A 12,729-nucleotide genomic window follows, 5' to 3' on the forward strand; every position below is an offset into this window, starting at 1 on the left:
TATGAGCCATCATACGTTCAAGAATACAAGGGATTTGCCGATTAAGTCATTAAAAATTGCCCATTATGCAGTAAGTACGAGGTAGGTATCTTCTTGGCATATCGTGTATTGCGTCTATCGACCTCCTTTTGAAGATCCAAACTCCTCAGTTGGTTACCCAAATCTTAAAGTTTTGTCATTTGATACTCAACTATATAAGACGCCTAACTTTGAATTCTGAATTTTCTCAAAGCCCATTAAAAAGTATATGTAACTAAATCCCTAAGTAAAAGGTCTTTAACATAAAATGATCTTAGATCAGTGACCAGAAAACCGTCTCTCACGGTCCACATGTACCTCTTTGGGCAGTAATTATGGTTAGAATCGCATATAGCCTCACAAAACCTTTATAGTTAATGCGCCACAAAAAAATTACCGCTATCGCTTCTGGAAGATGTGGTAGGAATTACAGGAAAAAAGGACAATAGGAGGATGAGGTATTGAATAGAGTAGAACAACAAAGGGTGCTATGGATGTTAATAAGGAAAAGGACATATAGGTTGACAGAACACCTGAAATACGAGAAAACGATTCACTAGATTCCTATTGGCAAATAAGTTGTTAAGGATTTGGGATGATTCAGATTTTAAAGTTTGATTCAGCATGGAAAGGTGCGTGTCAGCGTGACCAGCCGGCTTTCGGACTGATGACCCTATGATGATGATGATGATATACCTGATACCTTCGTTATCCTGTTCTCCTTAGCAATTTGCCTCAATTGTCTCGAAAGTTTGCCGACTCCTGTCCTAAACTCATCTTGAGTACTGGTTGGTGTCATGATACTTGTATTAATGTGCTTGTTTATGATGAAGAACTTTTTCTTCGTCTGTAAACCCCTACAAAAGGGAAAATAGCTTATAGGAAAGAGCAATTGAACGAAGACAGTTTTCGTAGAATTAATCTATTTGGAACCAAAATTACAAAGTATGTATACGAAAAATTAGAAGAAGTGGCTGATTTTAGGTATCTAGGAGGTGAGATAAGTCAGGAAGGAAGGAGTAGTAGGGATATAAAGGAAAGAGTAACGTAGGATCGAGTCGCCTTCAATAAAAAGAAGTCACTTCTACGCTCGCAAACGGTTAAGAATTGGAGAACAGAGTCAATAAGAAATAGGCGAGATAGGTTGGTAGGACCCCTTCTCAGACATGAAGGTCTAGTCAGAGGCATATTATATTCAAAAACAGGAGTTAAGAGGAGTAGAGATAGACATAGATTAGATTTCTGTTCACAAATAGTTAAGGATGTGGTTTGTTCCAGGTTTAGGTAACTGCAAAGATTAATTCAGTCAGGATAGAAAAGAGTGGAGGTGCGTGTCCAACCAGTCTTGGTACCTACCGACAACCTTATGATGATGATGATGTACACGTCAACGAACTTTGTGTAATAATAGGAGAATATAAACTTATGAACCCAAGAAATATACAGTTTTACATCTAATTTGTTACAGACATGAAATTGTTTTTGTCTTAATATTGTAAAACCGTATTAGCTACGGTTTTTCTAGCTTTCCTAAGTAAATATTTCATGGAAGACTATACACGTTTTACATAAATTCATAATAGATTACGTAACGTCGACTGTCCTTGAAAAAAGACAAGCGTGTGTAAGTAATCGTATTTTACACTTGTTCCATTATCTAAGACAACATGGAACGAAGAAGAGGAAAAACATTAATAACACCAACCGAGTAATTAGTTCGTCATCAGTGGCAATTTCCCGCTAAATGTGGGCGGTACGATGAACCAACAATAATAATAAGATCGTTCGTTCCACCTGCAATATGACAAAATTACTATTCGCAACATTAGGTAATGTCTACTTCACGTCCTCAACGAATTAACGTAATTACAATCGGCGACAATTCGAAGGAACTCGACTTAAAACTCTAATGACTATGTACGATAAAATCGGTCTGTTTTTTATCGATGTCTGCGTGAATTGCGTAGCCAAAACCAAAAAAAAGAAAAGACAGGACGTTAATTAGGATTGCGGGTTGCAATTATGAATGACGTTCGACGGTAAAATTACAAGATGCTGCCATTCCTTATAATTAAGCAAAACGAGACGAAGACCGAACGTTTCGCAACGCATCAGGCCGGGTGACGTTTCAGGAATGACATCTTTTTTCTTTTTGTTCTTATCAAGAGCTTATGCAACCTTTTTTTCTCTTTTCGTTGCCATTTTAAAAACAACTGCGATAATTGCGCGCAGCAAATTGTAGAAGTAAAGATTTTCTTACACAAGCGAATACGTAACCGAACAACTTTGAGTACGTTTGGAATTGCAAAACTGCCCACAGCAATGAGGAATTATTTTCTTGCCCTCTAATCATGAAGTGCACACGTAAGCAGTGATAGTTCGTATATTAGTAAATCTCTCGATTAGTACCTAGATTCACCTTCAGATTCGTTAAAATTTTGTACTGATTCACCTGCTGATTATCCTTCGTCTAGTTGTGTGGGTTTCTAAGTAAATAAGGAAACAGCCAAAACGGATCCATAACTAAATCATGAGGGTTTTGTCCAAGCGGTTAGTTAGGTTAGGTTACTGAAATGTTGAAGTCCCCTCATCGTGTTATGTTCAAAAATGAAATCAAACAGGGATGACTTTAATACACCTATATCTTCATTTGCAATTTGAAAACTCGTAAAGTGCTAATGAATTTAATCACATTAATTGATTTTTTAGAGATGTCATTGAAAATTAATAATAATAGTGAGTCTTGAAATCAGCGAAACTTGTGTTTTTTATTGTATTCCTATTTCTCTTTGATTATATCCAATCTATATAGCATTATGTTACATAAGAAACACTTTAATTTTTATATTTCATCATAAATACAAAGGCGTTTGACATCGATTATTTTTGCACTTTCATTGTAACTGAAGAACATTTTTATAAAAAAATATTTTTCAATTAGGAGATTTAGTTTTTATGTCTTATCTTTTGGTGGAAACACTTATTTTTACTTTTAAGTGTTAAACGATAACACATGAACGAACATGATAAATAATATTAAGAACAGTTTCGATTAAAAAGAAACAATTTCCGTGAATTTTATCTCGGACGGAGCTGATGTGTAATAAGTCGTTTCGTAGAATATAAATTCAATTTACAATGTAATGCCAATTACACTTTGAAATACCTGCGTAAAATCACATTCGACCAATTGTACATTTTCTTAAAGTATGTGATAAGCGATAGGTTAATTTGTGTGAATAAGTGAGTTCTAAGTACCTACATAAGGTGTATTTGTAACAACGTATGTATGCGGATGCTTCTTTTTTTGTATAATAATTCAATAGTTGCGATTAATTTATAGATACCATGAATTCTCTTATTCTATAGAAATAAGCGTTAATATTATGACACACAATTGAAGGTATACTCGCCCTAAAACATTAAGTAGTATGAAAAGTTTCCGTAGTTACAAACCTAAAACATAAGATGCCATACTCAGTTAGAGAGCATTGAAGACAATTTTTTGAGTGGGGTAACACATTTCGAATATACGATTATAATATTTTTATCTACATAAATCAAATTATTGACTGGTTTGTAGCGATCCATCAAATCACAGGTAAATAATGTTTCACTGCTCCAGTTTCTTCATGAGGTCTATCTTCTGTGTATCTTTCGCACATCTTCAAATTACTGGTTGGCTTATAGCACTCTATCTGGGAATTCGTTGAATCATTTAAACAGAATCTGGGACAATAATAATGTATAGTTCCACAGATAAATAATCTTTCATTAATTCAGTTTCTTTATACTGTCCGTCCTCTATTTGTCTTTCCCCAACCGCCCGCCAGTCATCCTCAAATTATTGGTTGAGTTGTAGTGCTCCACCACGTATGGTAGCTCTGTCCAACACGTTTCACGTCGTAACCACCCAAATTGATCGGGTAACCCTCAACTCTGTGATCCCGCCCGAAACACACCACCATGTCAGGATCCTTCCTTCACCTTGGACATGGGTATAGAAAGCCGACTGCCCAGAAGGCCGCTGACTTTTGTACATCAGTAGGGACCGGCAATAACCTACGTCAGCCGACCAGGTCTATGGTGGGCTTAAATCGCATTCGAATGCTAGCTATCGCGTAATTCCCTTTGAGGCTCGCGCGATTCGCTACGCCACAACAGCAGGGTGCTTTCCACTTTCTTCATATCGTTCATCTTCTGTCTATCTTTCCCCAACCACCCATCTTCAAATTATTGATTAGCTAGTAGCGCTCTATCTAGGAATTCGTTGAATCATTTAAACAGAAGCTTGGACAATAATAATGTAAAGTTCCACAGATAAATAATCTTTCATTACTTCAGCTTCTTCATATCGTCCGTCCTCTATTTGTTTTTCCCAAACCGCCAGCCACTCATCATCAAATTGTTGACTGGGTTGTAGCGCTCCACCTGGGCTATCCCAGAATTATTTAATCTAAATTTGGGACAACTAATGAATATTTCACCTTCATTGTTAAGCTTATCCTCAAGCCAAATCAGCACCGCTACACCAGGATGATGTAAAGATTCCCTGAGGTCTCCTTTCCATTAGACGTGAGAGTAGACGAGACGAGTAACCCCCAGGTTTGGGCCTATCCAAATCCTTCAATTTAGACGTGACGAAGAGAGGGCCCCACCACACAACCTTCTAACCCAACATGCGGGTTAACAACCAACTACTCCCTCGAGTCCGGTACCAATTGTTAGAGGAGGAATCGAAGCTAGACACCAGCTCCCGAGGTACTGGTATAGACACTGCTTAACCATTAGCTAAGTACTCCGCAGCACCCTTCGCTAGGTGACATCCGTTTTGCTCTACACTCGCTATCTCAGGACACCCTTCGGCCTTCTGGCTCGTTCACATCTACTCTGTTTTCACCAAAAAGTGTGCAGCCCCCCAAAACGGGCCCAACTGCCATACGTAGACCGGGTTTGGCAGTTATGTCCAACACGCTTCACATCGTAACCACTCTAATGGGTCAATTTACCCTCAACTCCGTGATCCCGCCTGATACACACCACCGTGTCAGGATACTTATTTCGCCTTGGACAAGGTCATAGACAGCCGACCGCCCAGAGGACCGCTGACTTTTCGGTGCCTTCGAGGTTCCCATGTGATTCTCACTAAAAGTGTCGATTACTGCACCGGAAAGGTCTTCCTTTTGACGGGCAAGCTACATACATCGAAAGGGATTGGCAATAACTCACGTCAGCCGATCAGGTCCATGGTGGGCTTATTCTTATCGTTATCAAAATCCATGTCAATAGCTACCTACACATACTTGGGTGAGAGCCAATTTTCAGACAGTGTAGCACAGGGTTAGGTAAACACCTACATTTCAAGTTGAAGGCCTGATATTTTAATCGGCATTTCTCATTAGAAGAAGTCTAACAGTCATATATATTGTTGGTTAAGAGTCATTGGAACAGTTTTCCTCCAGAAATGAAGGAGCTCACCTGTAACTCATGGACACTTCTTCATTTCTTTTTGCTTACCCACTGCTAATCGACAAAATGTGTACCATTTATCACCCAAAAAGTATTTTACATTCTAATACCAACAATCTTTTAATCTTTTAAAGCTTTTGAAGCCCATTTGTATTGCTTAAATAATAACTGTATCATCACAATGCAATTAGTTGTGCGCATTGAATGCACCTAAATGTAAATTTATATTGAAACACTTGCAATGTTGCTGAAATATTTATTGCTTCCGTTCCGCCATTTTTGAAGTTCATATACCTGCCTTAATGTGAAGGTTATAGTTGGCTACTCAGAACTAAGAAATGCGAATCCTTCTTAAGTGTTTATTGTTTCAATTGTTAAAAAAAATGCATTCAAGTGATATTTAGTTGCATCATTTACCAAGTCGCCTTTTAATGGGCACAGAGCGTTTAAGTTTTTTTTGTTACAACCGAATATGCGTATAAATTAATTTTAGTTTGGGTTTATCGAGGCTTACCAATGGAAGGTCACATGGGTAGGAATAATTTTGCAAATGTACGAATGCGATGCGATGTTGCAAGCTTCTATAAATAGTATTACTATAGCTATTATTTATATATCGGTGTCTGTTACAACACTATAAAGTGTAATTGTTAAGAGAGTTGATCTTGTTCCTTTACTTTCTCTCTGTATACTGAGCTAGATGGAACTGGAGGAGTAGATCAATTGATTTACGTTAGGAATGAGGTATGATAGTTAGGAATGATGTATGATATACTGTAAACAAATCCAAAAATGCACATTAGCTTCTATTCCGAAAAACAGTTTAAGACAATTGGTTTGATTTTCCCCTTTCCCATTGTAGAGAAATCGTCTTTCATGCTACTTGCTTCTCTCTCCCGTAAGAATAACTGTTATAGCTACTAAACGTGATGTTGATTCACATCTCTGGTAACATTTCAACTGCTATATCACATTCCTCAACTGAATTTAGGGCAAATCGGCAACCAAACTCGTTATTTATATCGTTGCGTGCGTATCGCAATATTTCTGGGAATTGGCAACGTAGCCAACGACATTGTTTAGGCAGTAATAAAAAAAAAAGCGAAAGTCGGCTAGGACACCGCATTTGTCCTTGAGACGGTTGGTCCCAAGAGCCGAAATGCGTATATAATGAGTGGTTGTTATGCGCTAGTGACGAAGAACCATGTTGGTTCCCCGCCTCACCGCCAACTCCTCCGTCCCCCCCAGTCCCGGCCCCATTGGTCTTCCGCAGTAGTGTGGCGGCGAACGCACAAAAAACGTAAATAATGATCCCGCATTCAAGGTTATTGTAATATGCACAAATTTCGGCAACGCAGACTAAAACATGCTTTTGTATTTTTGAGAGTTTATTTGGAAGAGACAACATCGGTGGCGACGTGCAGAAAGTGCCAAGCACTTATGAGTAGTTTCCTGTTGAATGGTATTCACAGTGTTTTATTTTCAAAGTGTTCTGGTGCTGCTTCATGAAAATAAAATCAGGATCTATTTCCTACCGCAATGAAATACCTGTAGGAAAAATTCCGCAGACACCCCAAAGAATTCGATTACTTTGATATGTAGATGCAGTGCTTAAGATAAATATTATAGTTGGTCTGGAATTAAGTGATAAATGTTGATGAACCAAACAATGGGCTATTTGTTGGATGACACTAAACGAATTAAAGTTGTAAAACGTGATGACTCTCGAAATCATCTTGCTCACAAAATAAATGGTTCAAAAAGTATTGCATGGGTGAATGAATGCATGAATTGTGGGAATTTTTGTATTTTCCATAGATTTCGATGATGTGGTGAAGGAAAGAAATGTAAAAACTTTTAATACCACTCCCAATTAACAAACAGTATCCCTTTGTTTTCTTAATATGACGCTTAGGTACTCCACAAATGAATGAAACAATTAATGTTATTTTACCTCTCGATTCTCTAGACAATCCATAAAATGTAGATGAAATATTACTATTCCAGTATATATTTATACATAAGTCTATGTTTAGTAAAATACGTTTTGCTATTGATCCCATCTCGATTTAGCGTTTCAAGGCTTGTGAAATGATGCAGAACCATTGATAATGAATACGACCGTTTATTAGTTGCCAGAAACAAACTGTAGCACTACTTGGCCACATGGACTATTAGTCTGTAGATAATTTTTACGCATGGTAGACCTATACTGTACTTCAGTATTTAATGTTCATTTTACTAACCTGTTAAAAGCTTCTTTATAAAACACATAGATAAAAGCAGGATTTTATGTAAGCAAGAACCTTTTACCAACATTTTAAGATAGCATGAGAAAAAGTTTGACAACAGCACGCGGTGTTCCCAAGCAGTCATCCATCCAAGTACAAAACGCGCCCGATTTTGCTTAACTTCAGTGAGCGGACGAGAACTAGTGTTTTCAACATGGAATGGCTGTTGTCTTTCTTTATTATAATTGCCCATAATAATGTCAAACTTAATTTACAATGTACTTATATTTAGTTCTTATGATCGCCGTGCGTGGCGGTACAAAAAAGATTAGAAGCGTTTGAAGACGAATGTTGAGAATATCGTGGATAGAGAAAATTCGAAATGAAGAGGTATTAGACAGAGTGAGACCACGCAAAAACAGGAGTTAAGTGGAGTAGAAGTAGACCACTTTAAGGATGTGGGATGCTCTAGCTCTAGGGAAATGGGAAAGTTATCTCAGGAAAGAGTGGAGGTGCATGTTCATTCTTAGGACTGACGACCTTATGATGATGATGATGATGAAGGTCGTCAAGCAACCGATTAGTAATTTGCAGTCCTATCGTAATTATATAAGTGTAAGCATCTCTTTGTAAAATTGTCCAACCTTTTCCTCATTTGATCATGTTCCAGCATTCCATCCTAATGGATTTCAGAAAAAAGTATGACAACTGATATGTGTAATAATTCCATGATATACTGATTTTCGTTTTCAATCTTTCATTCGATACTATCTATGAATACAAGAGTATTGTCAACCACCCCACATCCATATTTTTAGAATAATATGTAATCAAAATCATAACAGCAGACGGGGTTCCCAACAAGAGATCACCCAGAACCATTCAAGTAATAACCACACCCAATATTGCTTAACTAGGGCAAGTGATCGGACAAGAAGTGGTCTCTTGAAAATGATATAACCATTGCCTGTAATTGGCCTTAGGGATCTGATCAATAGTAAAAGGTAATTTATGTATTTTCATGACAGGTTTTAGCGTATACCTCTTTATTAGAGTTACTAGAGATTCGTCGTTTGTTGAAAGAAATATTAGCAGCAAGTTCCTATATGTCTTGAAGTAAAAAACGTTTCTGCTTCCGTTGTATACCATCCCGATTTACAAACACGTGGTGATGAATAAGAACGGTTCGTTTTACAAACCGACCACCCTTTAGTAGGGTAAGACGCCATCGGCCACCCATCCAACCATACACATGCGTCCCTCTTGCGCCCCACGTCCCGTCATTGTCGTTCCATTTTCATAACAGCCAAAAACGTTATCGGCCGCGATATTTCACAGCCCTAACGGCTTGAGAACCCGTCCAATAACTAACCAAGACAGAACAAAGAGCGATTAGTTTCACTTCCACGTTGTACATTGCAGTGACAGAAGGGCAGCCGCATCGGAGAAAGAGACGGAGGCGCTAGAATAGGGGTGCAAGCTCCACCTTCGACGTCGAGGGCTATCTTCGCGCGCACTTATTGGCCACGACGGGAACGCCTGACGAGGGCAAATCCACGGACGCACACCGTGCATGTGTGTCTGTATGCGTTCCTCCAACGACTTCCTGGGTCTTGCACGCGCAAGAACGAGAAGCCGGTGCATGTGTGTTTGTGCAGTATCCCCCTTCCTGCATCAGCCAACTTGCTGGCCTTTGTCCGTCAACTGTGCCACTGCTGTCCCGTCGAGTCGAGTCGAGTCGCGTCAGTGAAGATTAGATAGCACAACGGCGACAAGGGCGGAGCAGCCACCGAACAGAGTTTGGCATAAGGACTTATGCGGACCTCCTTGTCAGAGAGTTCAGGCTAAGTGATTTGACTCCGAAGGATTTTCAGTAAACATGACCACGGAGGAGATATATTGGGGAATTCAACATGATGGTTAGGATAAGGAACATCGTTAAATCAAACCCGCTTTTCAAATCCTGCAGTGAAGCCCAATCAGTCAATAAATGCGCTTTCGATACACATCTTGTTTTAATCTGTTGCTGCAGAGGTCTTTCAGAGCCGTTTCATATCATAAACGTACCTCTCAAGGTTGGAACCAGTTGAAGTTCCTTTTAGTCGATTAAACAACAATTGGATTAAGCCATTTGGTCAATTTCGCCAGATAGGGTAGCTGAGACACTGATGGAGCTTAAAGACAAAAACGACGTTTTGCAGGTCTTTTTAGTATATTAACTGCGAAGATTTGGTTCTATATGAATTTAAAGAAAAATTGTTTTCACGGGTTTCTTTATTCAAGCTCCATGTGGGTATCGCATTAAACCCTTCTTCCCAGGCATTCCGTCAAATCTTCGGTTGAGTCTTCCCATTTGGAAGACCTTAGCTAATTTCTACAATATCTAGCTCTCTCTCTCTCTCTCAAGGTTGGAACCAGTTGAAGTTCATTTAAGTCGATTAAACAACAATTGCAGGTATTATGGATTAAGTCATTTGGTCAATTTCGTCAGACAGGGTCGCCGAGACACTAAAGGAGCTTAAGGACAAAAACTACGTTTTGCAGGTCTTTTTAGTGTATTAATTGCGAAGATTTGGTTTGTATGAATTTAAAGAAAAATTGTTTTCACGGGTCTTTTTATTCAAGCTCCATGTGGGTATCGAATTAAACCCCACTTCCCAGGCATTCCGTCAAATCTTCGGTAGAGTCTCCCCATTTGGAAGACCTTAGCTAAATTCGCCAATATCTAGCTTGAATCAAACTACAGGCAGATAGTGCAGGTAACAGAATAAGACTTCCACCATTTTGTACTTTCCAACGTTTCACTCAATACTGTCAATTCTGAAACGATCAATTCCGGTGTTCGTTCAGACCGAGGATTTTGGACTGTTCATCAAATTACATTTACATATATGATTAGTTTTGTTATATTTTGTTAAGTCACTTTAGTTTGTTATTTTATTTCTCTTCTAATTGCTATAATCTGTAAATGGAATTGTTATATTTGCTCAGTTTCCTCATAGTCATAAGCAGAGCCGGGAAAACTTTAACTTCGAAGGAGCCGCTACCTGAGGTGAATTTGGGTCACTCCATACCCTTCAATGAGTACGAGAGAGTAAGCAGTAATAATCCACATTCCTTTTTTTTCCCCTTCTACTCTCATATCAAGCCCCTACATCCCATAGACGAGTGAAGCCTCTCTCGCAACTTAAGTAATACCTACAAAAATTTTCTAATGATCCTCCCGGAGCTCAGGGGTAGCATACCGGACCACGGTCGCAATACCATTGGGTTCGGCTGTGGTAGAAGGGACTCACCTACGAAATAGAAGGGATAAGAAAAGGAAGGAATCATCTCACTTGCACTCTGATCATAAGCATGTGAGTATAAGACGAGGTGGCTTGCTTCCGTAATAAATTGAACTGTAGTGTGCAAATATACCTTCTTTATTTTGTGGTGTCAATTTCTGCAGCTCGTCAGTAAAGCATTGCGGTTACATTTGCATAAGTTGATATAGCACAAGTACAACAAGAGCACCACAGCGTTTCAACGGAGGCCTCACTCAGTTACCGGTCGTTATTATCGAACGGCACCAACACCGATAGCATTCTTGACACGTGTGCGTACGTATACACTGCATACACTCACATCTATAATGTAAGTTGTGGACGCAACAACAATAACACTAATAATAATAATAATAATAATAGTTCTATCGCGAACAATTCAATGTCGCGACCTTGCCATTGGCATTCCGCCATTTTTATCCGGCCTCACTACTACTGGCACACAAGTTTGTGTACTGTATAAATTATATGAATGTATGTGTATGCTCAGCTGGCTCTGGCATTCAGCCCGCAACAAGCGAACGACGAGATACCACGTGAATTAGAAACGTCGGTCAGGTTATTTCTGATGCCCTACGCAATAATGCGTAACGAATGATAATATATGGATGCACGCACTATTTCCTTTTTAAGTTCACAGCTGAAACAGATTTTAACCGAGAATATTATACAACGCATGGCCTCGACTTTGCAAAATAACTGCAACCATGGAATAATCGTTACCGGCATTTTCCACACTTATATGTAAAATAAAATAACAGCAAGTCACATTGCTTAGGATAGTCAATTTTATTAGTTTTCATTCAAAGATTCAGTATTATCCAATAGGCAAATGTAGAATTGGGATTCATGAAGACAAAGAGATAGCCAATAATGGAAGTTCAGAGATCCAGAGATACCTGAAATATAATAAAAGAAAATTAAAAATAAATCTCCTCTCTCTCCTTTGAATAATTAACGAATGTGTTGCACAAGGATTAACAATAATAATAGATGAGAATGTGCATATGCTCCTTCATACAATTCTTACATCATCTCTTTTATCAAATCCCCCACAACCCAAACAACGATGCTTGCCGTCAAGCTTGGGGTTATATATCCTATGATACCCTCCTGGTACCATATCGTTTACATTTTGATGAGGAAAGTTTATTTCGGAGTCATTTCGCCATTTACTTTAGCAGATGGTATTGTAGCGAGCACGAGTGTGTTGGTCGGGCACACGTGTGCGTGAACGGCTTATCGATTCGTTCACTAGCGGTGGGCGCTTTTCTTCATGTGCGCCGTATTTGTAAATGTGTGTGTCGTACCTGCGTTCTGGGAAAGCAATTAAACAATTCAAAGAAGAAATAAACTTTTCGAATGTTTCCAGAAGGTTCCAGAAAGTAAACAAAAGAGTATTTAAAGGAAGAGACGATCGCCGAGAGGAGGATAAATAAATTGACCGTTGCAGAAGTGAATATAAAGATAGGAGACGAAAAAATAGAAGAAGTGGCTGATTTTAGATACCTAGGAAGTCAGATAAGTGAGGATGGAAGGAGTAGTAGGGATATAAAGCAGAGGATGGCGCAGGGTCGTGTCGCCTTTAATAAAAAGAAGTCACTTCTATGCTCGCGAACGGTTAATTTAGAAATTCGAAAAAGGTTGTTAAAGGTGTATGTTTGGAGCACGGCGTTGTACGGGTG

General features: G+C 38.9%; 1 pseudogene; it reads right to left on the reverse strand.

The window, feature by feature from the left end:
• Positions 1 to 7,830: 7,830 nt before the first annotated feature.
• On the reverse strand, positions 7,831 to 7,949 carry LOC112904463 (annotated as a pseudogene).
• Between the last annotated feature and the right edge of the window lie 4,780 nt (positions 7,950 to 12,729).

The sequence above is a fragment of the Agrilus planipennis genome, unplaced genomic scaffold, assembly GCF_000699045.2.
Source record: "Agrilus planipennis isolate EAB-ADULT unplaced genomic scaffold, Apla_2.0 scaffold147, whole genome shotgun sequence".
Classification (NCBI taxonomy): Eukaryota; Metazoa; Arthropoda; class Insecta; order Coleoptera; family Buprestidae; genus Agrilus; species Agrilus planipennis.